The 27,665-nt window shown below is 42.1% G+C and overlaps 1 long non-coding RNA gene across 1 annotated transcript; it reads right to left on the minus strand.

Annotated features, from left to right (window-relative positions):
- Positions 1-9,509: 9,509 nt before the first annotated feature.
- Positions 9,510-10,768, minus strand: LOC311112817. Its single transcript, XR_014610910.1, has 2 exons — positions 10,675-10,768; positions 9,510-9,819 (listed from the first exon to the last, which is right to left on the minus strand). It is a non-coding gene; the product is annotated as an uncharacterized lncRNA (long non-coding RNA).
- Positions 10,769-27,665: the final 16,897 nt, after the last annotated feature.

The raw sequence follows: 27,665 nt of genomic DNA on the forward strand, positions 1-27,665 counted from the left end.
ACTGTGAAGCGACCTCTGGTGGCATGTCTCATGGGGTATGCATGGGTGTCCGAGCTGTGTGCCAGCATTCCAAACAGACAGCTCGGTATATTCAGCTTGTCTACACCTCTTAAAAAAACAAGCAGTGATGAAGTCAATCTCTCTTCCACTCTAAGCCAGGAGATACTAACATGTCATTAATGTTAGCTCTCCGTGTACTTTTAAGGGCCAGCCGTGCTGCCCTGTTCTGAGCCAACTGCAATTTTCCCAAGTCTCTTTTTGTGTCACCTGACCACACTACTGAACAGTAGTCTAGGTGCGACAAAACTAGGGCCTGTAGGACCTGCCTTGTTGATAGTGTTGTTAAGGCAGAGCAGCGCTTAATTATAGATATACTTCTCCCCATTTTAGCTACTGTTGTATCAATAGCTTTGCCCATGACAGTTAACAATCCAGGGTTACTCCAAGCAGTTTAGTCACCTCAACTTGCTCAATTTCCACATTATTCATTACGAGATGTAGTTGAGGTTTAGGGTTTAGTGAATGATTTGACCCAAATACAGTGCTTTTATTTTGGGAAATATTTAGGACAAACCTATTCCTTGCAACCCATTCTGAAACTAATTGCAACTCTTGATTAAGTGTTGCAGTTATTTCAGTTGCTGTAGCAGCTGACGTGTATAGTGTTGAGTCATCCACATACATAGACACACTGGCTTTACTTGTCGTTAGTAAAGATGGAAAAAAAGCAAGGGGCCTAGAGAGCTGCCCTGGGGAATTCCTGATTCTACCTGGATTATATTTGAGAGGCTTCCATTAAAGAACACCCTCTGTGTTCTGTTAGACAAGTAACTCTTTATCCACATTATAGCAGGGGGTGTAAAGCCATAACACATACGTTTTTCCAGCAGCAGACTATGATCGATAATATCAAAAGCTGCACTGAAGTTTAACAAAACAGCCCCCACAATCTTTTTATCATCGATTTCTCTCAGCCAATCATCAGTCATTTGTGTAAGTGCTGTGCTTGTTGAATGTCCTTCTCATTAAGCATGCTGAAAGTTTGCTGTCAATTTGTTTACTGTAAAATAGCATTGTATCTGGTCAAACACCATTTTTTCCAATAGTTTACTAAGGGTTGGTAACATGCTAATTGGTCGGCTATTTGAGCCAGTAAAGGGGGCTTTACTATTCTTAGGTAGCGGAATGACTTTTGCTTCCCTCCAAGCCTTGGGGAACATACATTATAGTAGGCTTAAATTGAAAATATGGCAAATAGGAGTGGCAATATCGTCCGCTATTATCCTCAGTAATTTTCCATCCAAGTTGTCAGACCCCGGTGGCTTGTCATTGTTAATAGACAACAATAATGTTTTCACCTCTACCACACTCACTTTACTGAATTCAAAATTACAATGCTTGTCTTTCATAATTTGGTCAGATATACTTGGATGTGTAGTGTCAGCAATTGTTGCTGGCATGTCATGCCTAAGTTTGCTAATCTTGCAAATGAAAAAATTATTAAAGTAGTTGGCAATATCAGTTGGTTTTGTGATGAATGAGCCATCTGATTCAATGAATGATGGAGCTGAGTTTGCCTTTTTTCCCAGAATTTCATTTTAGGTGCTCCAAAGCTTTTACTATCATTCCTTGTTATTTATCCCTGTTTCATAGTGTTGTTTCTTCTTCTTTTTATTCAGTTTAGTCACATGATTTCTCAATTTGCAATACGTTTGCCAATCGGTTGTGCAGCCAGACTTATTTGCCTTTCCTTGTGCCTCATCCCTCTCAACCATACAATTGTTCAATTCCTCATCAATCCACGGGGATTTAACCGTTTTTAGTAATTTTCTTAATGGCTGCATGCTTATTAGTAACTGGAATAAGCAATTTCATAAATGCGTCAAGTGCAGTGTCTGTCTGTTCCTCATTACACACCACGGACCAACATATTCTTTACATCAACATAGGAATCACTACAACACGTATTGTATGACCTCTTATACACAATATTAGGCCCAGCCTTTGGAACTTTGGTTTTCCTAGATATGGCTACTGTATTGTGATCACTACATCCAATGGATTTGGATACTGCTTTCAAACAAATCTCTGCAGCATTAGTAAAGATATGATCAATACATGTTGATGATTTAATTCCTGTACTGTTTGTAACTACCCTGGTAGGTTGACTGATAACCTGAACCAGGTTGCAGGCACTGGTTAAAGTTTGAAGCTTTCTCTTGAGTGGGCAGCCTGATGAAAGCTAGTCAATATTTAAAATCACCCAGAAAGTATACCTCTCTATTGATATCACATACATTATCAAGTATTTCACACGTTATCCAGATACTGACTGTTAGCACTTGGTGGTCTATAGTAGCTTCCCACCAGAATTGGCTTTAGGTGAGGCAGATGAACCTGTAGCCATATTACTTCAACAGTATTTAACATGAGATCCTCTCTAATCTTCACAGGAATGTGTTTCTGAATATAAACAGCAACAACTCCACCATTGGCATTTCTATCTTTTCTGAAAACGTTATAACATTGTATTGCTACCAGTGCTACCAAAGGTATTATCTAAGTGAGTTTCAGAGATAGTCAGAATATGAATGTCATCTGTTACTAGCAAATTATTGATTTCATGAACCTTGTTTCTTAAGCTACATATGTTAACGTGTGCTATTTTGAGCACTTTTCTTCTGGGATGCTTACTTGGTTTTATTGCTTTACTGGGAAGCTTAGCAGCAGTAGATGTGCTCATGTTCTTTATGTTAGTGCAGGGTGAGCTGCACACAGTGGACTTCCTCCTAGGGCACACCGGCTCAGTGCTAACAGTATACATCTGGTTCTTAGGCACATGATTACTGCATACAATAGCTGTAGGATCAGAGGTGGCATTCAGGGCAGTTAGAGGGACATAAATTAGGTTACTTATCTTGTGTCTACCGATGCTCCTGTTGTAATGTACATTTGCTGAAGCATTTTGACAACTCTGCGTCACAATGGTAGGGATTAGAGGAGCTGGGCTTGGGTCATTGCTAAGTCATTGTCTCAACGCATCCTTATAATGCTGTGAAAGGATCCAGGAACCCAAATGATTTGGGTGGATCCCAACCTCCTAATAAAATGTGTTTTGTTTCCAAAAGGTGTCGAAATTGTCATCAAAAGTTACACCCATTGAGCTGCAATAATCACATAGCCAATTGTGAAGAGCAAGAATCCTGCTAAAGCGTTCAATGCCACGATTCAGAGAGGGCACAGGGCCAGATATGTTTTCTTTTGTTAGTGTCTAGCAGAGAGTCAATCAGTTCTTTAAAATCCAGTTTCAACTGTTCAGAGCTGCCCTTCATAATGTCATTAAAACCCACATAGACTACGATAGAATTGATTTCCATGTCCTGACTTAGTACGTTCGGGAGCAGCTTAGTAATGTAATTTACTCGCGCTCTGGGATAGGACATTGTTTTTGCACCAGGAACGATCACATTTCTTACCATGGAGCTGCCCAAAATCACAGCTGGCGAGAAGGACGAGGAAGTTCGCCCACTCCCACGCTTCACAGGATGCAGGTCTCCGACAGGTGGAGAAGCCCCACTCGATCCAGAGCAGGGACAGAAGGTTGCCGACTTCGAAATCGTAGTAGTAGGCACTGCGGCCGCAGACACAGGCACCCCCAGCGAGGAAGGTGCAGGAAGATCAGGCTCCAGGACAATGAAACTATTTGTTGTTTGTATCCGCTCCGGGCATCTCGTTGGGAGTGTAGACTGCTTTGCGGGAGGTCGCTGTCTTCGGCTTCCACAGCTCGTGACATGCGACCATCGTTGATTGCCTTTCTCCTCATGCTGTGCTCCTTCGACGGCGCTATCAGATGGGGGAGCTCCAGTCGGATAACGACAAACGACAAGGCGGAGATGCATCCAACAAGCGCGAACGCCGTCCAGCCACCGGTGTAGAAAATGTAAACATTCCACTCTGCGTTTTCCCCAGTTTCTTACGTAGGCTGGCGACCTGCGTGATCAAGGAAGCCACCTCAAGCCTATAATCCTCGGCAAGTAAACAATTGCCGCATTGGAACTCCGAGTGATCCGGTTTGTCCATAAACAAAGCGTAATATATACAGCTCCTACAGCACTGGAACCGTTCATTTAGTTCTCCAGACAGAGGGCTCCATTGCAAAACTCATCTGGTACTAACTTTGTTAGCTTGATGGCTAGCAGCTTAGCATCTCTGTCAAGCAGGCTTCAACCTGTCAATTAAGCGGGATTCCGAGACAAGAAATAGCGGTCCTAGCTGTTAAAAGCTAACCGTGTCGTGGAATCCACGCAAAAAAAAAGTTCTGTATTCGTATTTATGAATAGCGTTTTTGTTTTAATCCAAAATAACAAACCGAGTGTTTTCCACCATACATTGTTTAGCTGCGCACTGATGACGTGGTGTAAATGACTCAGAGACTATTACATACAGAAGCGTCAACTTCACTGAAAACACAGTACATTTTACACTTACCTGCTATGGAGACATGCGCCTCGACATAGTTCCCACAATCCTGTGTCGCTATTACACCTGCCACCTGTTACATCAAGCTGAGGAAGGTAGTCAGTATGGGCTCTGCTGTCTGAGGGCAGCAGTGCTCAGGCCTTTAAAGGCTGTATGACACAGGCAAGGAAGAAGGCATCACACAAATAGCAGGGGACTTAATTCACAATCTGTGTGGCTTCTTCCAGCGCCTGCCCTCTGGTCTGAGATACAGAACATACCCCAAAATTAATTAACAACTGAGGCAGGGGCAGCTTCATTACCACTGCAATCCGGCTGCTCAATTAGATCAAGAAGTTATTGAAATTCTAAGTCAATAATTGAACTAATAAATGAAGGTAAAATAAATATATCCACTGTTCAGAAAACTACCATGTGAACATTCCAAATTTGGTTTGAGGTGTCTTGGTCAAGGAGCTATTGCATTTTAAGTGATTTTGTATAAATAAATATATATACTGTGGCGTACAGCAGGTCAGCCACCAGGGGGAGACTCGTCGAGGCCTGGTAACAGATGGAGTATACATCATGAGGCGGTGGCTCCATCTGCTGGACGTGCCAGGTCTCGACGGGCTCCCCGGACAGGCCTAATTGGGAGCTGGTGAGTAATTAAGGGTGGATTGCTCACCAGCTGTGCAAGGCCCATAAAGCTACCAGAAGGGCAGCGCATGAGAGAGGACTGGGGGAAGTAAGGTAACTTCTGTGAAGTTGGAGACGGTATCCTGGAGAGGGTCTCATGGGGGAGACCTAATCTTTTCTTTTGATTATTTTATTAATAAACACCCTTGAAACCGAGCTAATCATACTCTGTCCGTGTCTGATCTGTGTAAACGTCTTGACCCAACCCCCTGATCTGCCACAAGTGGTGGAGAATGCGGGCATCTTGATAATGTGGTCAGATCAGGGTTGACGTTTACACAGCATCAGCATGGATGAGTTGATAGCTCAGTTCATCCGGGCCCAACAAGCGGTTCAGGAACGAACGTTGGAGGAACAGGGACTACAAAATGTCCGCCGCGTGGAGGAAGTCAGGAAGCTGCAAGGAGGAGCGTCTCCTGAATCCCATCCCAACCAGTTTTTAATCAAGCTAACGGAAGATGATGACATTGAAACATACCTCTGTACGTTCGAACGGACAGCGCTATGGGAAGGATGGCCAAGGCCGAAATGGGCAAGTCTGCTGGCCCCGTTCCTCTCTGGGAATGTCCAAAAGGCGTATTGGGACCTGAACGATGAACAGGCGGCAACTATGATGGACTCAAACGGGAGCTACTCAGACGCTACTGGTACAGCCTGGCTCAACGGTTCCACGACTGAAGGTTCGTACCCGACGCATCCCCCCCCGAGCCCAGATGAGCGACCTTCTGCGCGTCACCAGCAGGGCATGGCTCCTAACCGACGTATCCACCCTCTCCCTCCTCGACAATGTAGTCCTGGATCGCTTCGTACGGGCGCTACCCCACGACATGAAGAGGGCAGCGAGCCTATGCGTGCCCCAGACCTTGTAGGGCCTCCTGGAAGCAGTGGAGATGCATCAGAACACTCAGGCCCTACTGAGGGGCAGCCGGGGCGAAGGGACGGAAGGACAGCCCCACCATGGTGTAAGGTAACTTCTGTGTAGTTGGAGACGGTATCCTGGAGAGGATCTCATGAGGGAGACCTAACCTTTTCTTTTGATTATTTTATTAATAAACACCCTTGAAACCGAGCTAATCATACTCTGTCCGTGTCTGATCTGTGTAAACGTCTTGACACAACCCCCTGATCTGCCACAATTCATAAATGTCAACATTTTATGAAAGAACCAAAGGGAGTGCAACTTGCCTCTATGAAAGGAATAATGGACAGTTTAAATGAGGTTGCAAAGTCACGTGGTGTAAGAGCTATTGAAATTTGAATATTGTGATAATGCACCGTTGCAGTGAGATTATGAAACTCTGGTCAGAATTGGGGAAATAAGACCTGTGGAAGGTTGTACACCTTTTTTCACGAATAAAGAGCCTAACCTGAGGTATATCTCAAATCATTTGCAAGCTATTGAAGTTTGAAGGTTACAATGTCTGGCGGATACTGAATCTCAAACCAACTTTACCACGGCCTTTCACCGTTTAGGCTATGACCCTCTTCTATCCCGACCGACGTCTGAGGCTCTTGCTCTTATCATGGACACCATGTTAAGTGAACATCTATAGCCACCTGTGCATATTTCTATGGTATCTATTTTTTTTCTGTTTTTCCCTCACCTTGGCTTTTAGCACGCATAAAGATCATTCTATTCAAAAAGGTTCTTTTTCAAATTTCCTCAACTCCTCTCCGATAACAAATTGACCTTTTCACATCCTATCTTTTACAAATAATTTGCTGAATAATTTCAGGGTGGGTAGGCCTAATACATTTAAGCACGTCGAAGCATCGTGTGTGCACACTTAGTCCAATCTCAGCACTCCAATCAGAATCCCCACTCTTCCTAAGTACTCCACTCCCTAAGGGAGGACTCCATCCTCATCACTAATGAAGAGTAGAGACTTTCTCTTAGCAACACCTACGCTCCGTAGTTTCTGCTGGCTGCCTCACCACCACAGAAAGCACTGAGCTAGGCTGAAACGCCTGCATTTTGGAGCTACCTTAATCAAGAAAGCAAAAAAAGAGACCATGTTTGTATGCGGCTTTATTAATTCATTGTTTGCAAACTATGTGACACGTATTAATACCTCTGTATGTGACACGTATTAATACCCCCCCCCCCCCCCCCCGGTTCTAGACCATTTCAACTGGGGGGGCCAGTTGTACTGTTAGAGGGGCCAGTTACATTAGACATTATCATATTGTTTTCTTCACTGCATTGCAGGCATTAATAGGCAAAAGACCATGTTTATAATAATTGAACTATTTATTATTTGCATTTCCATTACATTTTTCCATTTGCATTACATATTCAGTATCAGCTACATCAGGGTTCTTCAAATCCGGTCCTGGAGGGCCAAAACACCTCTGTTTTTCATTCTCTCCTTCTAATCAGGGGCTAATTCAGACCTGGGACACCAGGTGAGTGCAATTAACTACCAGGTAGAAATAAAAAACAGAAGTGTTTCGGCCCTCCAGGACCGGAATTGAAGAACCCTGAGCTACATCAACTTTATTCTACGGTTTTTGTGGTTTCTTGCAAAAAGATCAGCAACTTCATCTAGATTCAAGGCCTTTGCCCTCCTTGACTCAATACACAGAAATTGCTTAATCTCTCATCTGAACCTAAGATATGTTTTCACCAGCTTTAGTGCAGAAAATCTGTTCACAAGAAGTGGTACTAACAGGGATTGAAACAGCTATTTTGCAGTTTAGAGCTCAAAGAAAACTTATTTTATAAGGCTCAATGAATAATGCTAGCTCTACTACACTGGAGGGTCTCTGCATGCCACTCTGTATTTTCCTTTGTAAAATTATTCTGAACTGATGTAGTTCATGCCCCAAGTCCTCAATATTTGATTCATACATTCTAGCAAAACAGGGACTTTTTTTAAAAGAAATGCATCACATTTGGGGTTTAGAGTTAGGATGCCTTTCATTATTTCAGTTTTTGCTAGAGAACCGTCTGTTAAGCTCATTGAGCATCTGATCTAATAGGGTAGAAAAAGGTTGTACAAAAACGGTATATTTCTGAATCTGACCGACTGTACTGAGTACACAGTCTCCATTAAATTGAGAGCTTAGCTTTTTTTGGTCATTTTGCAGTATCACATTGTTCAGCTGTTTTCAAAACTTCTTTCCATAGGTCATCAAAACATGACTCATCCCTGTAGTCGTTCAAAGTCTGAACTAAGGCTTCAACTAAATCAACAGCGTTTGACAGGTCAAGTGATAAACTGTAGCATATCTGATAGAAATGTTGCTTCTCCAAAAACTTGATGGAGTGTAACAAGGCACACAATGAATTGTAAATCTATCTGTGCAAGCAGACCTTGTGCCTCAACAGATCTGTCACCGTTGTGTTCCTGGACTGTCTTGCAGGACTCACTTAATGGCAGGCAATCTATCCATAATAGTATGTAGAGCCATATCGACATGCCCAGCGAGTGTCACTTAGTCTCTGAAGCTCTCTAGGTGCACCTGGGTACATCTCTCTATGTACGCTAAGCCATTTTTTATGCACATATAACCCAGATGTGAAGACAGTCTTTCTTGTAAGGAGAAGAACTGTCCTACCTCAGGGACAGCGTCATATGATTGGCCTACTAGGTTGTTTTTGTATTCAAGACCATTACTTTCTAATACGTGTATGATTTTGTAAGTAAGCCCTGCTTCATCTAGTCGATCAGCCGATTCAAAGTGGAGAAAGCTCTCACTGACAGCTCCACTGAAATATTACCTGAGTACTAGAGATATAGGCTCCTTATTTTATTATTTACATATTTTGTTTTATCTGCCATTATGCTAAAGACCTCACTGTCTTTCACTTCTATAATTTTTGTTCGAACCATGTCTGCCGAACATTATCTACATTATAGTCATTTAGCAGACGTTCTTATCCAGAGCGACCCACAGGAGCAATTAGGGTTAAGTGCCTTGCTCAAGGGCACAGAACCTCATTCTGAATCCCTTTGCTTGTGTATTTTGCATTATGAATGGAAGTCAACCTTTTTTCACAGTTGTGTCATGCTTAGCTATTGTTTCTAGGATTGCCATGAAGTTCCCTTTATTATCAGACGCATCGTGTCCTCTTTGTGCAATGTTTTGTGTGGCTGTAAGTAGTAATACTTCTATTGTTTTAATATAGTCTCGATTTTCTTGAACCCATTTGTGTTCCTTGTTTAGGGCATTTTCCAGTGTTGCATTACTTTTTACAGCTTTCTGATAGTCTCCATGTAATCATTGCTTGTTTGTGCCGCTCAGACCTTGCATGAATTGCAAATTCCCCCCTCTTTGTACGGTGCCTTCTTCCAGTTGTTAAAACCCAATTTTGAATCAAATACAGTCAGACTTTGGGAGGGCTAAAATGCCTGCAGGCGTAACAAAACAGTCCGTTTTTTATTGAATATTCAAGGCAGGGGTGGATGTGGTACCAGGCTGCCTTGAAGCTCCTCCTCCTGTCCCCCATCAGAGTTAATAATAATATGCCATTTAGCAGACGCTTTTATCCAAAGCGACTTACAGTCATGCGTGCATAAATTTTTTGTGTATGGGTGGTCCCGGGGATAAAACCCACTACCTTGGCGTTACAAGCGCCATGCTCTACCAGCTGAGCTAGAAAGGACATGTTCATGTTCATCCCTGGCTGCACCGGTGTCCTCCCGGGGTTGCTGATATCTGTTGAAGAAAAAAAAAACTATAATTAAAAGTATCTATTTGGGTAATTTTAGACACATACCATAGCCATCAGACAACTTCTGAAATCCATCTGATATCTATATTACAAGCCCAATAGCATGTTAAATGAGATCATTCATAAACCGACACATTTCCATACACACTGACTAATTGCACTGCTTTACAAGTAACCACAGATTTATTCAACATCACAAACCTGATTTGTCCACTGCTTGTGGACACACATGGCTCCTCTGTTGGTGTCTCACTCTCAGCCTCTACCTACCCCTCAGCTGCTCCATCTGTCTCACTTTCCTGCTCTACTATGCCTTCACTCTCAGTCTCTCCAATGGACAAGTCTACCTGCTCTCTCCACACCTGAACACTCTGGCTCTGTCTGACTTTCTGCCTTTTCTTTGGAAGGACATGTCCCTTTTTCTCTTTTTGGTGAGAACTAGAGAGCAAAAGCAATGGGGACCAAGCTTATTAATTCATTTAGTGAAAATAACTGACTTGCTAGGTAGCTAGCTTTCATGTCTAACCGTTTAACGTTACAATGCGTTTACTGAGTGTGGTTTAACTAAAAACACTCAGCACCATGCGTTTTTGATAAAATATTATATCCTTTTTCATATTGCCATACATTTTCGATGCCTGACTGTTGGAATTAGCTACAAAACTAAACCAAAAACAATGCAAACGAATACATAGCCCAGGATTCAAGCCAATTCATTAATTAATACAAAGAAAGTAACAAACGGCCAGGTTAACATTAGCTGATCTAACGTTACACTTCTGTAATGCGTTTAATAGTTAACTATGTTATAAATACAACATATTAAACATTTTGCTCACCTCTCGTTATTTCCTCCTCCTTGCTTGAACGATATTATTCGCGCCGAATTTCTTTACACTTCTGAATAGAAAAAAACTTGCAGATCCATGTGGTACAATACTGTTGTGTTCCGCCTAAAGGAGTCCCACTAGAAAATGTGTTGGGTTACTTTAGTGTTCCGTTTGCCACTGTCTAAAAACGGATGTAAAAAAAAAAAGAACAACATATGATCGCAAAAATTTCTTCTGTGATAATTATTTCAGACTCCGCATTTAGGGGGGCCACAAGGGGGTCCAAGCTTGTTGTCACAGGGGCACTGTCCCCCCCCCAGAACCGCTAGTGGCTCAAAACAGGTGGGGCTCTGTCACTAAGTAAGGAACTCTCCTCACCTGGTTGTCTAGAGCTTAATTGAAAGGAAAAAACTAAAACCAGCAGACACTAGGCCCTCCATGGAATGAGTTATACACCCCTGCTCTATACTCTTCCCCTCTGGTGATTATCCTTTGAAGTGATTTCATTTTCTTTGAGGAAAATCTGAAGGAGCAGAGAAACCCTTGAGCCCAATGCAAGATTACATTTCTTTCCATGTAAATCCATAGTGTATTTCCCTGATCATCAAGCCATAATGTTAAGAATTATGATTTTTCTCTTTGACGAGGACATGCAAGCTTTCTGAGGGAAATAAAAGCCTTCTGAACTTTTTCTTCCTTCTGATTTGATAGTTCACATTTGACATTATTTTTGTCAATTTCCAATCAAATTTGACATTATTTTTGCCAATTTCCAGACGATGCCCCCGGCTTTCATTTTGGAACCAGGGATGATTCTATCCCTTTACACTCGTGGGAATTGCAGAAGGAAAAAAAATACCTGCGCTGAAGAAGTCTATATGGGTCTGCTAATACATGACTAGTCTTTTTGTCACATTGGTTTTTGCCGTTTGGCCCTGGCTGTCTTGCATGTGACATGAGAAACTGACAAGATGACGTATTTGTACAGGATGTGGAAGGTTTTGTAATCCAACTTTAAATACATTTTTACTTAATGTTGCTACTAGTGAAAGCAGCTCCAATGGCCTGTTGAGTGTGATCAAAGTTCATTGTCCTTATTTGACTTCCCTGACGCATCTGAGTCATGTGACAGCTTTATAGTTTCAGAGACATCTATATCGGTCCACTAATACAGGACTATTAAAGGCCCAGTGCACTACTTTTGTGATAAATACTTGCTTAATATATGTTTTCCAGTTTCTAGATATACTTAATGGTCTACTCATTATTTTTCCATTTTAGTGAGTGCATAAATTTTCATACTGACCCCCCGTAGGAATCGAACCCACAACCCTTGCATTCCAAGCGCCATGCTCTACCAACTGAGTCACATCATCTCAAACCACTTGATGTCTCAATGTACTCAATTACTGTATTGTGCATTGCTTTTCTTCATGGTGATGGAAAGCCTACAGGTACAAACCTAGATGACCAGCCTATGTACAATACAGTAATGCACATTTACATTAAGTGGTTTGTAAGGATGGTCAATTAATACAGCAAAAAAAAGAGGTTTTCCATGTTATTTGATCAAGACAAATATTTAATTTGATGTGGATGTTTTGTGTCTTTGTCCATAACTTTGCACCTTTTGATGTAAATGTTTGTAAATGTTCTTTCTGGATTCCATTAGAATGACAATCGCAGCGAAAGTGACAGGGCAACAACTCTTACAATTCCAACTATTGAATCCTGCAAGATACTGTTCTTAATTTTACAACTACCTTTTTTGCCAAAGCAGAGATGCTGAAAAAATAGCATTAGCTACAGACGTCTATACCGGTCCGCTAATACTAGTAAAGGCCCAGTGCACAATTTTTTAAAAATATATATATATATATATTTTTTAATTCTTTATTTTTTTTGGGGGGGGGGATGGATCAGCTTAATATTGCAGATAGATTGTATCTTCTATCAATGTAATTGTCTGCATCACTTCCAATCCCCCATGTTTTTTTAAATATATATATATATACTCCCCTTTATTACTTTTCAACCCCACCATCCTTTCCCTACTTGGAGTAAATTAGTGAACAACAATGCCCAGGCCTCTACTTCCGGTCTATACTTACTATCTACACCTTATGGACAGAGTTAATTTTACAATAATTCTATTATATATATATATATATATATATATATATATATATATATATATATATATATATATATATATATATATATATATATATATATATATATATATTTATTATTATTATTATTTTTATTTTATTTTTGCTCCTGAACTACTTCTACTCTCAACCTCTCCGATCATTTTCATGATGTCCATCCGGTTTGCTTCTATATGCCATATCTTTCTAACTGTGCTCTTTCCCAAAAGCTCCCAACATACAACCTATATACTTATTATGGACACAGTATGCTTACATTATTAGCTATCTTTGTTATTATTTGTTGTTATTTGTTATTAGTCCCATCCTTCAACTCTATTCAATACCTCCCATCTATCTCTTAACACCATCCATATAGGATTTCTATTTGCCATATATATTTCAACCGTACTGTGATGTTTTACAAAGGTTCTGAACCTTTCTATTCTCATTGCTACAGATTGTGAATTAAAAATAAACATTTTTGCTAAAAGTATTATTATATTATTGATTGATTGACTATGACTTTTCAGATCACCCAGTAATGCTATCTGCAAGGTTAGCTCCAGGTAAATATTGCAATCCTTTAGCCATTCCTGGACCTGTGTCCAAAAACAAGCTACAAATGGACAGAACCAAAACAAATGATCTAATGATTCTGTCTCTTCACAGCAAAATCTGCAGAGCTGGGAAGATTGTATCCCCCATATAAATAACATTCTATTGGTAGCAAGAATTTTATAGAATAATTTAAATTGAAAGATTCTAATTTTTGAATCCGGTGTCGTTTTGCGTGTCAGTTCATAAACACTATGCCATGGGATCGGTACGTCAAAGATCTCTTCCCAACTATTTTGCAATCTATATGGGACGGCTGTCAATCCTTTGGTCCTTAAGTGAAACTGATATACTTTTTTATTTATCACAGTTTTCCTTAACCAATTATGTTCTTTAATGCAAGGCCGACAGACAAGTTCCTTACTTTCTCCCCCTTCCACTTTCCTCTTCCACTTTTGCGGTAAGGCTGCAATTATTTGGTTGTAATTTTGGGTAGAGCAGACATTTCCATATGTTTTTGTTAGCTGCATGTGCGACATAACTCCACCAGTCCTACCGATGATATCATTTACGAAGATTATACCTTTTTTAAACATTCTGTCATAAGCAAATAGGTAAACTGGGATAATACTAAAGAGTTAATCAGTGCACTACTTTTGTTGCAAAATATTTTTTTTTCATGTGGGCGAGCGGTTTGCTGATGTCAACGTTGTGAACAGAGTGTCCCATGGTGGGGTTATGGTATGGGCAGGCATAAGCTATGGACAACGAACACAATTGCATTTTATTGATAGCAATTTGAATGCACAGAGATACCGTGATGAGATCCTGAGGCCCATTGTGCCATTCATCCACCGCCATCACCTCATGTTTCAGCATGATAATGCATGGCCCCATGTCGGAAGGATCTGTACACAATTCCTGGAAGCTAAAAATGTCCCTGCATACTCAGACGTCACCCATTGAGCATGTTTGGGATGCTCTGGATCGACTTGTACGAAAGCTTGTTCCAGTTCCTGACAATATCCAGCAACTTCGCACAGCTGTTAAAGAGGAGTGGGACAACATTCCACAGGCCACAATCAACACCCTGATCAACTCTATGCGAAGGAGATGTGCCGTGTTGCATGAGGCAAATGGTGGTCACTTCAGATACTGACTTGTTTTCTGATCCATGCCCTACCTTTTTTCTAAGGTACTGTATCTGTATTCCCAGTCATGTGAAATCCATAGATTAGGGCCTAAATAATTTATTTCAATTGATTTATTTCCTTATATGAACTGTAACTCCGTAAAATCTTTGAAATTGTTACATTTATATTTTTGTTGTGTAAATACATCGCAGGCATATGTACATGTACTGATTTATGTATGCGTGTAACTGTCAGTTGTAACTTTGTTGGTTCTATTGTTCTTATTGAAAACGTGTGTAGTTCAGTCCTTGAGCTGTTCTTGTCTATTGATGTTCTGTATTATGTCATGTTTTGTGTGGACTCCAGCAATAAAGAGTAGCTGCTGCTTCAGCAACTCTGACTGTTCTAGTGTTCTATCCACGTGAAATTGAGTAATATTCAGTATGGATTCCAGACTATCCTTTGACATGGATAAAGTGAAAACCATATAGGTCAATTAAAGTGTCTTCTATTCTCCATGTGCAGCAGCACACCAAACAACCAGATTCTATGGTCTCTGTTAAATATGTATTGTGGAAGTTCAGCCCTAAAGCACAATTGAAATTAAGGCAATGTTCCCGCATTGGCGGAGACTGCATTCACGGTAAACGCTGCATATGTCAGCTCAATCGGAAATTCAGCGTACAGACTGAATAGAGAGAGCATGACCTGTTCTGAAGATGGGCAGCAGGGGGCAGTGTTTCAGTGTTCACCTGCTGTGAACAACTCCAACAGCAAGATGCCTTGACTTTCTGCATGAATCTACACAATTTATAACTGTCATGGTTTACAATTTTGTTAATGTATTTAGATCACATGCACATTTTGATTAATCTATCAAGGCTAAATGACAAAACATATGCAATGTTTAGGCAGTCCTTTGACTCATTTATTGAGCCTGTATTTTTCTGCTATGGCTTTCACTGTGGAATGGTCAATTGATGTTTAGAGAAGATTGAATAATGCTTGTGTCATAGTGGGTAATGGAAGCCAAGACTGAATATTGACAGTTTGAGAACAGCAACATTACATGCAAGAGGATGTTATGTAAAACCTGCCTTGTAGCATTCTATTGTACTAGTGAAATGACTCCTTACTTGCCACATATATTCTTAAAAAGATGGCACATGGCAAAGGGACCCAGCCTGAATCTATTTCAGAATGTACTTTTGGACAAAATACTAAATTATTCTTTGAACACAATTTTTTTGCAATAGTTATAGCTCCGCTGAGGAGTATGCAAAGTCTCCTTTTTCAATTTGTCACATGATATCTTGACCTTCCTAAGTACAAGATTCTAAATGATCAGTTATTGTAGTTGTTCTTTGGGATTAGCATCTAATAGGTCTGACAACCTCTTGGTTGATCTCCAAACGAATTCCACAAATACCATGGCTATGTATGAGGCTGTGAAGTGCATGCCAGTGCACAAACAATTACCCAGCACAACACTGACAAAATATGCAATTTTGAGGCAAAAGAAGCTGAATACATGGCTGATAAGAAGCTGAATACATGGTTGTGTGAACATGAAATACTTTAGAGAAGGCGTGTTTGAGGGTAAATATTTAAGTTGGCCTCTGCAAAATGTGTACAGAACAATTACATGCATCATTGTGACAAAACGGAAGAGGCGACAGTTACTTCACTTTCCTTGAGAAGTGTCAGGCACTTGGGATTCATTTTCTTTGGATGTGTGTCACAGAGCACAAAATAATACATGTTGCTTGTTTTAAAGCTAAGGAGTGGGACGGTTCTCCTAATGAGCTTTGCTATGGTTCAGCACACCATGCAAATACAAACCTCCCTTGGAAGCAGAAGCTGTTACAATGTCCTAAATGGCAAATTCTTTAACAATCTCATACTGGACACACTCTGACCTGAATAAAGGTGCAATATAGATTTAACTCGTCAGCCTAAGGTCTTGATTTTTAGTTGCGTGTCAGTGTATTCAATTTAAAGAGTATTGAGATGGGTAGTGTACCAACGCACCAAGAGTTTTGAGATGCACCCCCCACAATAGAATATTGAGCTGCACCCCAAAAGTAGTATTGAGACGGGTAGAGTACCAACGCAACAATAGAGTATTGAAATGTACCCCATCCAAAGACTATTGAGATGCACCCCAGAAATACTCAGGAAAGAATTACATTCAATTGTTAGATGCTGCCACCCCCTCCAAATAAAAAACAAACATGGATTCCATGTTGTCACTCCTAGCGCGCACATCTGTCTGTTTCACACCTGTTTGTTTAGTTAATCAGCCTCAGATGGGAAAAAGAACGGAGCATGTGTGCGTAAACATTGACATCCATGTTTGGTTTTGATTTGGACAGGGGTGGTAGCAGCTAACAATTGGATTGTATTATTTCCTGGGCACTGCCTTGCGACGCAAACAACAATTTCCTTATCAGAACTGTCCACGGATATACTCTCCAACGTGGGAAAAGGGTTGCAAAACAGGCACGGGTTGGCAAATATCTCACACACTCTTCAAGACGGAGTGTTACTGTTAACATAACTGTACATGCGAGCCTGTAGGGTTAGGGCCAGCCCATTAACGTTGTAAGAATGGCTCATGGCTCACATCAACACCATCATCCCGGAAACCCTAGACACATTCCAATTCGCATACCGCCCCAACAGATCCACAGATAACGCAATCTCAATCGCACTCCACACTGCCCTTTCCCACCTGGACAAAAGGTACACCTATGTGAGAATGCTGTTCATTGACTACAGCTCAGCGTTCAACACCATAGTGACCACACAGCTCATCACTAAGCTAAGGACCCCTGGACTAAACACCTCCCTCTGAAACTGGATCCTGGACGTCCTGACAGGCCGCCCCCAGGTGGTAAGGGTAGGCAACAACACATCTGCCACGCTGATCCTCAACACGGGGGCTCCTCCTGTACTCCCTGTTCACCCACGACTGCTTGGCCAAGCACGACTCCAACACCATCATTGAGTTTGCTGACGACACAACAGTGGTAGGCCTAATCACCGACAACGATGAGACAGCCTATAGGGTGAGGTCAGAGACCTGGCAGTGTGGTGCCAGGACAACAATCTCTCCCTCAACGTGAGCAAGACAAAGGAGCTGATCATGGACTACAGGGAAAGGAGGGCCGAATGGGCCGGGGCTGTAGTGGAGCGGGTCGGGAGTTTCAAGTTCCTTGGTGTCCACATCACCAACAAACTATCATGGTCCAAACACACCAAGACAGTCGTGAGGAGGGCACGACAACACCTTTGCCCCTCAGGAGACTGAGAAGATTTGGCATAGGTCCCCAGATCCTCAAAAAGTTATACAGCTGCACCATCGAGAGCATCCTGACCGTTTGCATCACCGCCTGGTATGATAACGGCTCGGCATCCGACCGTAAGGTGCTACAGAGGGTAGTGCGTACGGCCCAGTACATCACTTGGGCCAAGCTTCCTGCCATCCAGGACATATATACTAGGCGGTGTCAGAGGAAGGCCCAAAAAATTGTCAAAGACACCAGTCACCCAAGTCATAGACTGTTCTCTCTGCTACCGTATGGCAAGCGGTACCAGAGCGCCAAGTCTAGGTCCAAAAGGCTCCTTAACAGCTTCTACCCCCAAGCCATAAGTCTGCTGAACAATTAATCAAATGGCCACCCAGACTATTTACAATGACCCCCCCCCCCCCCCCCCTTTGTTTTTACACTGCTGCTACTCGCTGTTTATTATCTATGCATAGTCACTTTACCCCTACCTACATGTACAAATTACCTTGACTAACCTGTACCCCCACACATTGACTCAGTACCCCCTGTAGACAGTTGAAGTCGGAAGTTTACATACACCTTAGCCAAATACATTTAAACAGTTTTTCACAATTCCTGACATTTAATTAGTACAAATTTCCTGTCTTAGGTCAGTTAGGATCACCACTTTATTTTAAGTATGTGAAATGTCAGAATAATAGTAGAGAGATTTATTTCAGCTTTTATTTCTTTCGTCACATTCCCAGTGGGTCAGAAGTTTACATACACTCAATTAGTATTTGGTTGCGTTGCCTTTAAATTGTTTAACTTGGGTCAAACGTTTTGGGTAGTCTTCCACAAGCTTCCCACAATAAGTTGGGTGAATTTTGGCCCATTCCTCCTGACAGAGCTGGTGTAACTGAGTCAGGTTTGTAGGCCTCCTTGCTCGCACACGTTTTTTCAGTTCTGCCAACAAATATTCTATAGGGTTGAGGTCAGGGCTTTGTGATGCCCACTCCAATACCTTGACTTTGTTGTCCTTAAGCCATTTTGACACAACTTTGGAAGTATGCTTGGGGTCATTGCCCATTTGGAAGACCCATTTACGACCAATCTTGAACTTCCTGACTGATGTCTTGAGATGTTGCTTCAATATATCCACATCATTTTCCTTCCTCATGATGCCATCTATTTTGTGAAGTGCACCAGTCCCTCCTGCAGCAAAGCACCCCCACAGCATGATGCTGCCACCCCTGTGCTTCACGGTTGGGATGGTGTTCTTCGGCTTGCAAGCGTCCCCATTTTTCCTCCAAACATAACGATGGTCATTATGGCCAAACAGTTCTATTTTTGTTTCATCAGACCAGAGGACATTTCTCCAAAAAGTACGATATTTGTCCCCATGTGCAGTTGCAGGTTATGTCGATATAGGACTCGTTTTACTGTGGATATACACTGCTCAAAAAAATAAAGGGAACACTTAAACAACACATCCTAGATCTGAATGAATGAAATAATCTTAGTAAATACTTTTTTCTTTACATAGTTGAATGTGCTGACAACAAAATCACACAAAAATGATCAAAGGAAATGAAATGTATCAACCCATGGAGGTCTGGATTTGGAGTCACCCTCAAAATTAAAGTGGAAAACCACACTACAGGCTGATCCAACTTTGATGTAATGTCCTTAAAACAAGTCAAAATTAGGCTCAGTAGTGTGTGTGGCCTCCACGTGCCTGTATGACCTCCCTACAACGCTTGGGCATGCTCCTGATGAGGTGGTGAATGGTCTCCTGAGGGATCTCCACCCAGACCTGGACTAAAGCATCCGCCAACTCCTGGACAGTCTGTGGTGCAACGTGGCGTTGGTGGATGGAGCGAGACATGATGTCCCAGATGTGCTCAATTGGATTCAGGTCTGGGGAACGGGCGGGCCAGTCCATAGCATCAATAACCTTCCTCTTGCAGGAACTGCTGACACACTCCAGCCACATGAGGTCTAGCATTGTCTTTCATTAGGAGGAACCCAGGGCCAACCGCACCAGCATATGGTCTCACAAGGGGTCTGAGGATCTCATCTCGGTACCTAATGGCAGTCAGGCTACCTCTGGCGAGCACATGGAGGGCTGTGCGCCCCCCCAAAGAAATGCCACCCCACACCATGACTGACCCACCGCCAAACCGGTCATGCTGGAGGATATTGCAGGCAGCAGAATGTTCTCCACGGCGTCTCCAGACTCTGTCACGTCTGTCACATGTGCTCAGTGTGAACCTGCTTTCATCTGTGAAGAGCACAGGGCGCCAGTGGCGAATTTGCCAATCTTGGTGTTCTCTGGAAAATGCCAAACGTCCTGCACGGTGTTGGGCTGTAAGCACAGCCCCCACCTGTGGATGTCGGGCCCTCATATCACCCTCATGGAGTCTGTTTCTGACCGTTTGAGCAGACACATGCACATTTGTGGCCTGCTGGAGGTCATTTTGCAGGGCTCTGGCAGTGCTCCTCCTTGCACAAAGGCGGAGGTAGCGGTCCTGCTGCTGGGTTGTTGCCCTCCTACGGCCTCCTCCACGTCTCCTGATGTACTGGCCTGTCTCCTGGTAGCGCCTCCATGCTCTGGACACTACGCTGACAGACACAGCAAACCTTCTTGCCACAGCTCGCATTGATGTGCCATCCTGGATGAGCTGCACTACCTGAGCCACTTGTGTGGGTAGTAGACTCCGTCTCATGCTACCACTAGAGTGAAAGCACCGCCAGCATTCAAAAGTGACCAAAACATCAGCCAAGAAGCATAGGAACTGAGAAGTGGTCTGTGGTCACCACCTGCAGAACCACTTCTTTATTGGGGGTGTCTTGCTAATTGCCTATAATTTCCACCTGTTGTCTATTCCATTTGCACAACATCATGTGAAATGTATTGTCAATCAGTGTTGCTTCCTAAGTGGACAGTTTGATTTCACAGAAGTGTGATTGACTTGGAGTTACATTGTGTTGTTTAAGTGTTCCCTTTATTTTTTTGAGCAGTGTAGATACTTTTGTACCTGTTTCCTCCAGCATCTTCATAAGGTCCTTTGCTGTTGTTCTGGGATTGATTTGCACTTTTCGCACCAAAGTACGTTCATCTCTTGGAGACAGAATGCGTCTCCTTCCTGAGCGATATGACGGCTGCGTGGTCCCATGGTGTTTATACTTGCGTACTATTGTTTGTACAGATGAACGTGGTACCTTCAGGCGTTTGGAAATTGCTCCCAAGGATGAACCAGACTTGTGGAGGTCTACAATTTTTTTGGGCTGATTTCTTTTGATTTTCCCATGATGTCAAGCAAAGAGGCACTGAGTTTGATAGGTAGGTCTTGAAATACATCCACAGGTACACCTCCAATTGACTCAAATTATGTCAATTAGCCTATCAGAAGCTTCTAAAGCCATGACATCATTTTCTGGAATTTTCCAAGCTGTTTAAAGGCACAGTCAACTTAGTGTACGTAAACTTCTGACCCCCTGCAATTGTGATACAGTGAATTATAAGTGAAATAATCTGTCTGTAAACAATTGTTGGAATAATTACTTGTGTCATGCACAAAGTAGATGTCATAACCGACTTGCCAAAGCTATAGTTTGTTAACAAGAAATTTGTGGAGTGGTTGAAAAATGAGTTTTAATGACTCCAACCTAAGTGTATGTAAACTTACGACTTCAACTGTATAGCCTCGTTATTGTTATTTTATTGTGTTACTTTTTATACAACATTTTTAGTAAATATTTTCTTAACTCTATTTCTTGAACTGCATTGTTGGTTAAGGGCTTGTCAGTAAGCATTTCACAGTAAGGTCTACTATACCTGTTGTATTCGGTGCATGTGACAAATTAAATTTGATTTGATTTGAAGTTAGGTATTGGACTTAACCTAGGGAAATAAACACTTTTACATACGAAAGTAACTCAATTCATGCTGTAAGTTCACTCAAAATGATATAAATAGGCACATTTAGGTGTTCACAGAAAACAAGACAGCTAGTACTAGTAGAAGCTTTTAAGTGGCTACTCCCTTTAGCAACTACACAATGTAGTCAATTGTTTTAAAAGCACAATAGATATCTCCCAGAAAATACAATGAAAACAGATTACCTCTGGACTCCAACTAAACACACTGTCCACACAGAAAACCTAAGAAAAAAGCACTGAGACTGGACTACAGATTAGATTCAACTTCATAAAAAGGAGTCCCGTGTAGCTCAGTTGGTAGAGCATGGCGCTTGCAACACCAGGGTTGTGGGTTCGATTCCCACGGGGGGCCAGTATGAAAAATGTATGCACTCACTAACTGTAAGTCGCTCTGCATAAGAGTGTCTGCTAAATGACTAAAATGTAAATAAAACAGCTTTCAATACAAAGTTAAGAAGCTGGATAGAATTGGAGGCGAGGTGCGGCGTGCATTGTTGGAGTGCAGCACCTCTCCTCTCTGTCTCTACCTGCTCTGGCAAAACTGTGGTAGAGGGCACAGACATTCTTAAAGAGTGCAACACCTGTCAATTGGACGGATTATCTTGGCAAATTAGAAATGCTCACTAACAGGGATGTAAAAAAAATGTGTGCACAACATTTGAGAGAAATAAGCTTTTTGTGCATATGGAACATTTCTAGGATAATTTATTTAAGCTCATGAAACATAGGACCAACACTTTACATGTTGCGTTTATATTTTTGTTCAGTATAAAACGTTGATCCCAAAAGTGAAACAATGATAAGAGGAAGAGAGTGAGAAAGGGCATAAAGAAAAGAGAAAAGGACACAGAACGAAACAAATCTCAGACTCGTGAAAAAGCTCTGCAGGATACATTCACCATAAATAATAGAGATAAACAAAGATGGGACAGCATATATAGATATCATCTCCTGTTGCATTAGTGCGGAGGATGATATTGCACTCCATTTTTCTCCTCCTGCCTCTGTCCCTGAAGACTTAAAGCAAAATGCATCATAAGGGCCAGATTTCTGTATTTTGAAAGTTACATATCTTGAAAACTTGATTCTTGACATGCAAAACATTTTGGGACTATATCAAGAATGGACTAATGAAACAAATACCAAAAGTTCGTTTTTGGGTAGAGTTTTCCTTTAAAGCTTAATTTTGATTAGCCATAGCCCTGCTGTGTTCTTAAGAGCCATCCATAGCAGGGCTGTGTTCTTAAGAGCCATCCATAGCAGGGCTGTGTTCTTAAGAGCCATCCATAGCAGGGCTGTGTTCTTAAGAGCCATCCATAGCAGGGCTGTGTTCTTAAGAGCCATCCATAGCAGGGCTGTGTTCTTAAGAGCCATCCATAGCAGGGCTGTGTTCTTAAGAGCCATCCATAGCAGGGCTGTGTTCTTAAGAGCCATCCATAGCAGGGCTGTGTTCTTAAGAGCCATCCATAGCCCTGCTGTGTGACTCCAGTGCAGCAGAATGATGAAAGATTGGTTTCATGTGCTCTGCCTGACCTCTTATCCAAATGAAATCTAGGAATTCCTTAAAGATATAATGAATTGGACCTGTTGCTGGGCACATGGACTTTATTACCTGACCCCTTCCTCCTTTCTATCTCTTTCTTCTCAACCCCTCTATTTTCCTCTACCCCATCACTGTTCCACAGTTGGTGATTCATCTTTACCTTTTGTAGGTCATTCCACCCTATTGCGCTCGGTCACCACAATGTCTTCCTATCGGGATTGTTGCTCATGCGGTTTCCCCTCCTCCCTTGGACTTCTCATACAGTGTGTGGTATTGTTTTCACCTGAAAGTGTGTGAATAGTCTGGTCAGCTTCAATATCCTCATTGGTTTTATAGAGTTGAATGGCATAATGAGTAGATCTTAGTAGAATAGAATCTAACTACCTTCAAAGAATACAACTCAGTAAACTGGATATTTGCTTCAATGCCACATTGGCCTAATTACAATGGCATATAGGCCTATTTAATGAGCACCTATTCATTATTTTGTCCTTAATTTGTTGCGCATGAATGAGCATATGATTAATGTATGATTCATCTAAAATATGATGAATTAATCAATTACAATTATGTAGATTGTTATTGGTAAGGTGGTCATTAGAATTCCACTGGGAGTGGTTGTATGGGCTGAGTGAATAAGCCTCTGCCTCTATAGATGACACACTGTGGTGTCTGTCTGTCTGCTGGTCTCAACATTGCCTTTACTTCCAAAACACACACACAATGATGGTACCAGGTTACCATGGCAACCACGGGCAAAAATAGTAGGGGAAGGATGGTGCAGCTCAGGAAAAAGACACACACACACAATTCTAGGCTCACTCCTCTGTAGCGCTCTGGCAATCTCAGCTACCTATCTCCCCTTTGCAATACAGATCACTCCATCCCATCCCTGTCTCCCTCTGAGCTGCTCTTATCCTCTGACAGTCGATTGATTGATAAGCGCAGTGAGAATGGCTCTATTCTAGTGACTAGTGTTTGGTGGCAGGTACCTACAGTATATGTTCATTCATCATGCCACGTCCCTGTGCTTCAGTATGCCTACATGGCTGCTGAGTTCTCTCTCTCTCTCTCTCTCTTTCCCTCTGTCTTACCATCTCTTTCTCTCCTTCATTCTCTCTCTCCAGGCTCCCATCCACACAGATAGCTCCCGCTACATATTTGACTTGTAAATTGAGCATCTATTTGTGTCATGCCCACCAGGGGCTGTCAATATGTCCCTCTGAATTTCTACACACTGAGATGGAAAGCGAGCGAACGAGAGGGAGGGGTGGATAGAAATGGAGAGAGGCTTCTGCTACTAGTATGGCATCAGAGAAAGACTCCCGTGGGTTTCAACAGGCCCTAGATCAGTTGGTGTGTCATCAGACCCGCCCCCGGCGGTTCAGAGAGTTCTAGATCAGTAACACATGATGCACCCCATGGAGGAGACTTGAGTGTTGGGGAGTGGTAGGAGAGAGAGACTAGACCACTGTAGTGGAGAGAGATTTGGATGGTGTTAACACACAGCAGATGTTCAGCACACTGAAGCTGTTTATTTATTTATTATATATACACTACCAGTCAAAAGTTTGGACACACCTACTCATTCAAGGGTTTTTCTTTACTCTGGGTCTTCCATTCCTGTGGTGGTCCTCATGAGAGCCAGTTTCATCATAGCGCTTGATGGTTTTTGCGATTGCACTTGAAGAAATGTTCCGTATTGACTGACCTTCATGTCTTAAAGTAATGATGGACTGTCGTTTCTCTTTGCTTATTTGAGCTGTTCTTGCCATAATATGGACTTGGTCTTTTACCAAATAGTATATAAAATATAAAATGTATGCACTCACTATCTGTAAGTCTGTCTGGATAAGAGCGTCTGCTAAATGACTAAAATGTAAAAAGGTCTATCTTCTGTATACCCCCCCTACCTTGTCACAACACAACTCATTGGCTCAAACGCATGAAGAAGGAAAGAAATTCCACAAATTAATTTCTAAGAAGGCACACCTGTTAATTGAAATGCATTCTGGGTGACTACCTCATGAAGCTGGTTGAGAGAATGCCAAGAGTGTGCAACGCTGTCATCAAGGCAAAGGGTGGCTATTTGAAGAGTCTCAAATCTCAAATACATTTTGATTTGTTTATCGATTTTTGGGTTACTACATGATTCCATATGTGTTATTTCATAGTTTTGATGTCTTCACTATGTAGAAAATAGTGAGTAGGTGTGTCCAAACTTTTGACTGGTAATGTATATATATAGTGGGGGTAGATCAGCTTTAACGTTTCAGATAGCTGGGTTGTTAGTGGCACTGGGAACTGAGACACACATACAACCACGTGTGCACACACGCACAGGAATACCTATTTATATTCCTTTTTGCCATTTCTCTAATTATTTCACAAGGCAATATGGGACACGATGTCACTGCATCTTTGATGGCATGTTAGCAAAACAATACCCAGAATTCTATCATGGCCTGCCAATCAAATAGCACTGACGAGTCCCTGCCCCAAATCCCTTTACTGGTAATAGACTAGAAGGATAACCTGCCCTGTTCTCTTCAACGGTACAACTCCTAACCCTGAGGGATGCTCCTCTGTCATTTAAAACACTGTGCCTGGGGGAACACCCACACATTGTACATCACACAAGCCATTTGAGCATCTGACTCAGAGAACCAAGTGAATAAACAAGAAAGTGGGACTGAAGTCCCTTCGTGAACGCAAACACGCACAGAGTAACACACACTAATTTTACATGCCACGGCGGCTGCTTCAGATGATGTCAGAGCTGATGGCACATTGAGGGAAGCGATGCTGTATTCCTTGTGACGGCTGCTTTTGAGGCTTGTTTACCGCAGCGCTTTTCTCAACAATGCGTAGCCATGGGGGAAATAAAGACGCCATAGACGTTTTGATGAATGCAGAGCGAAGCAAGCTCAGGAGGAACAAACATGAGTATTTTCAGAGAAAAAAAAGAAGGGATTTAGCGTCGGTGCAAAGCTCTCTCACTTCTCCAGACGAGTTAGGAGTGGTAATGTTTGAGGGGACCTGTCATATTGGGAAGGCGGGAGCAAACGGCCACGGCGAGGGAAAGAAGAGAAGGAGGGATGGAAGGAACAAGGGATGATGAAATGGAGAGGAAACACCAACAAGAATTGGAGGGAAAATGTGCACCCGGGGGGGCCCCAGGACCAAGTTTGGGGAAACCCTGACCTACCCTGCTCCAGATGACCTTACTCCAGATGTACATCATCTAAGGAAGAGTCCATCGTTGGAGGCCACTGTAAGAAGAGAGACTTCATCTTCCTCTAACCCCAATAACTCTTACCTGTGTCCTTGTGTTCCTTGCGCAGGTCTTGGTCAGATGAAATACCTCCAGGATTATGAGAGGATTATCATCACTACCAGTGGAACATTCACCTCTCTGGGGTTGGAAGCCAGATGTTCTTCATAGTGTGTGTGCTCATTATAAGGGAATATGGGATTTCAGCTGGTATACATTATGACTTATGTGTGTAGGTTAGGAAGCAATGCAGCACCTTTATGGCCTCTTCCACTCGCCGTTTATGCATCTTGGAAGGCAGACAGGCTTCTTGTTATGTTGTGATGATATTGGTGTATGTGTATAAATGGATACCTGTGTGTCATACATAAACTCGTACAATGACTTTTAAAAAGTGTGATGAACAAATGCCGGAATAACACCATTAATATCTAGCCTCATTAGTATCTACAGTGAGGGAAAAAAGTATTTGATCCCCTGCTGATTTTGTACGTTTGCCCATGTCTTTGTCAGTGGGCAAACGTACAAAATCAGCAGGGGATCAAATACTTTTTTCCCTCACTGTATAATGCAGCAGCTAGAATACTTATGTAAGTTGAACTAAGAGACACTTTGGTAAGAGTTATGTACAGGTTAAAGTAGGAGTGTTAAAATAAGTATTAACACCTTCCAACCTGAAAAAACACAACATCGGGAATATATTTAACTGATTGAGACCAACAGACCACGCAACAAGAGGTAGAAGAAGTATATAACCAAGTGTATTCCCCTCTGTTAATGTACACATATTTAGAGTAATCTCACTGGAACACTTTACAATAACATTTAGAAAGAACAGGAAGATACTGGGAGGAGGAGGATGGTTCGTTTCGCAATGGATTGAAAGAGAAACCGGACAAACTGGATGAGGAAAAAGATTGGTGGGATGGAGTCAGTCTCCAGACATGGCGGCCATTTTGATCTAGCAGTTATAGATAGAGATAGAAATAAAACAATAGAAAATAGTGGATGGTTGAGACCTTGTGCGGTCTTCAGTTAAATGGTTACATACAATCTGCCATTGTGAGAAAAGGGTGATGAGGGATGGAGGGATGGACATGGGACAAGAATGGATTGAGATGGCAG

Source organism: Coregonus lavaretus (genome assembly GCF_964263955.1).
Source record: "Coregonus lavaretus genome assembly, chromosome: 39".
In the NCBI taxonomy this organism is placed as follows: Eukaryota; Metazoa; Chordata; class Actinopteri; order Salmoniformes; family Salmonidae; genus Coregonus; species Coregonus lavaretus.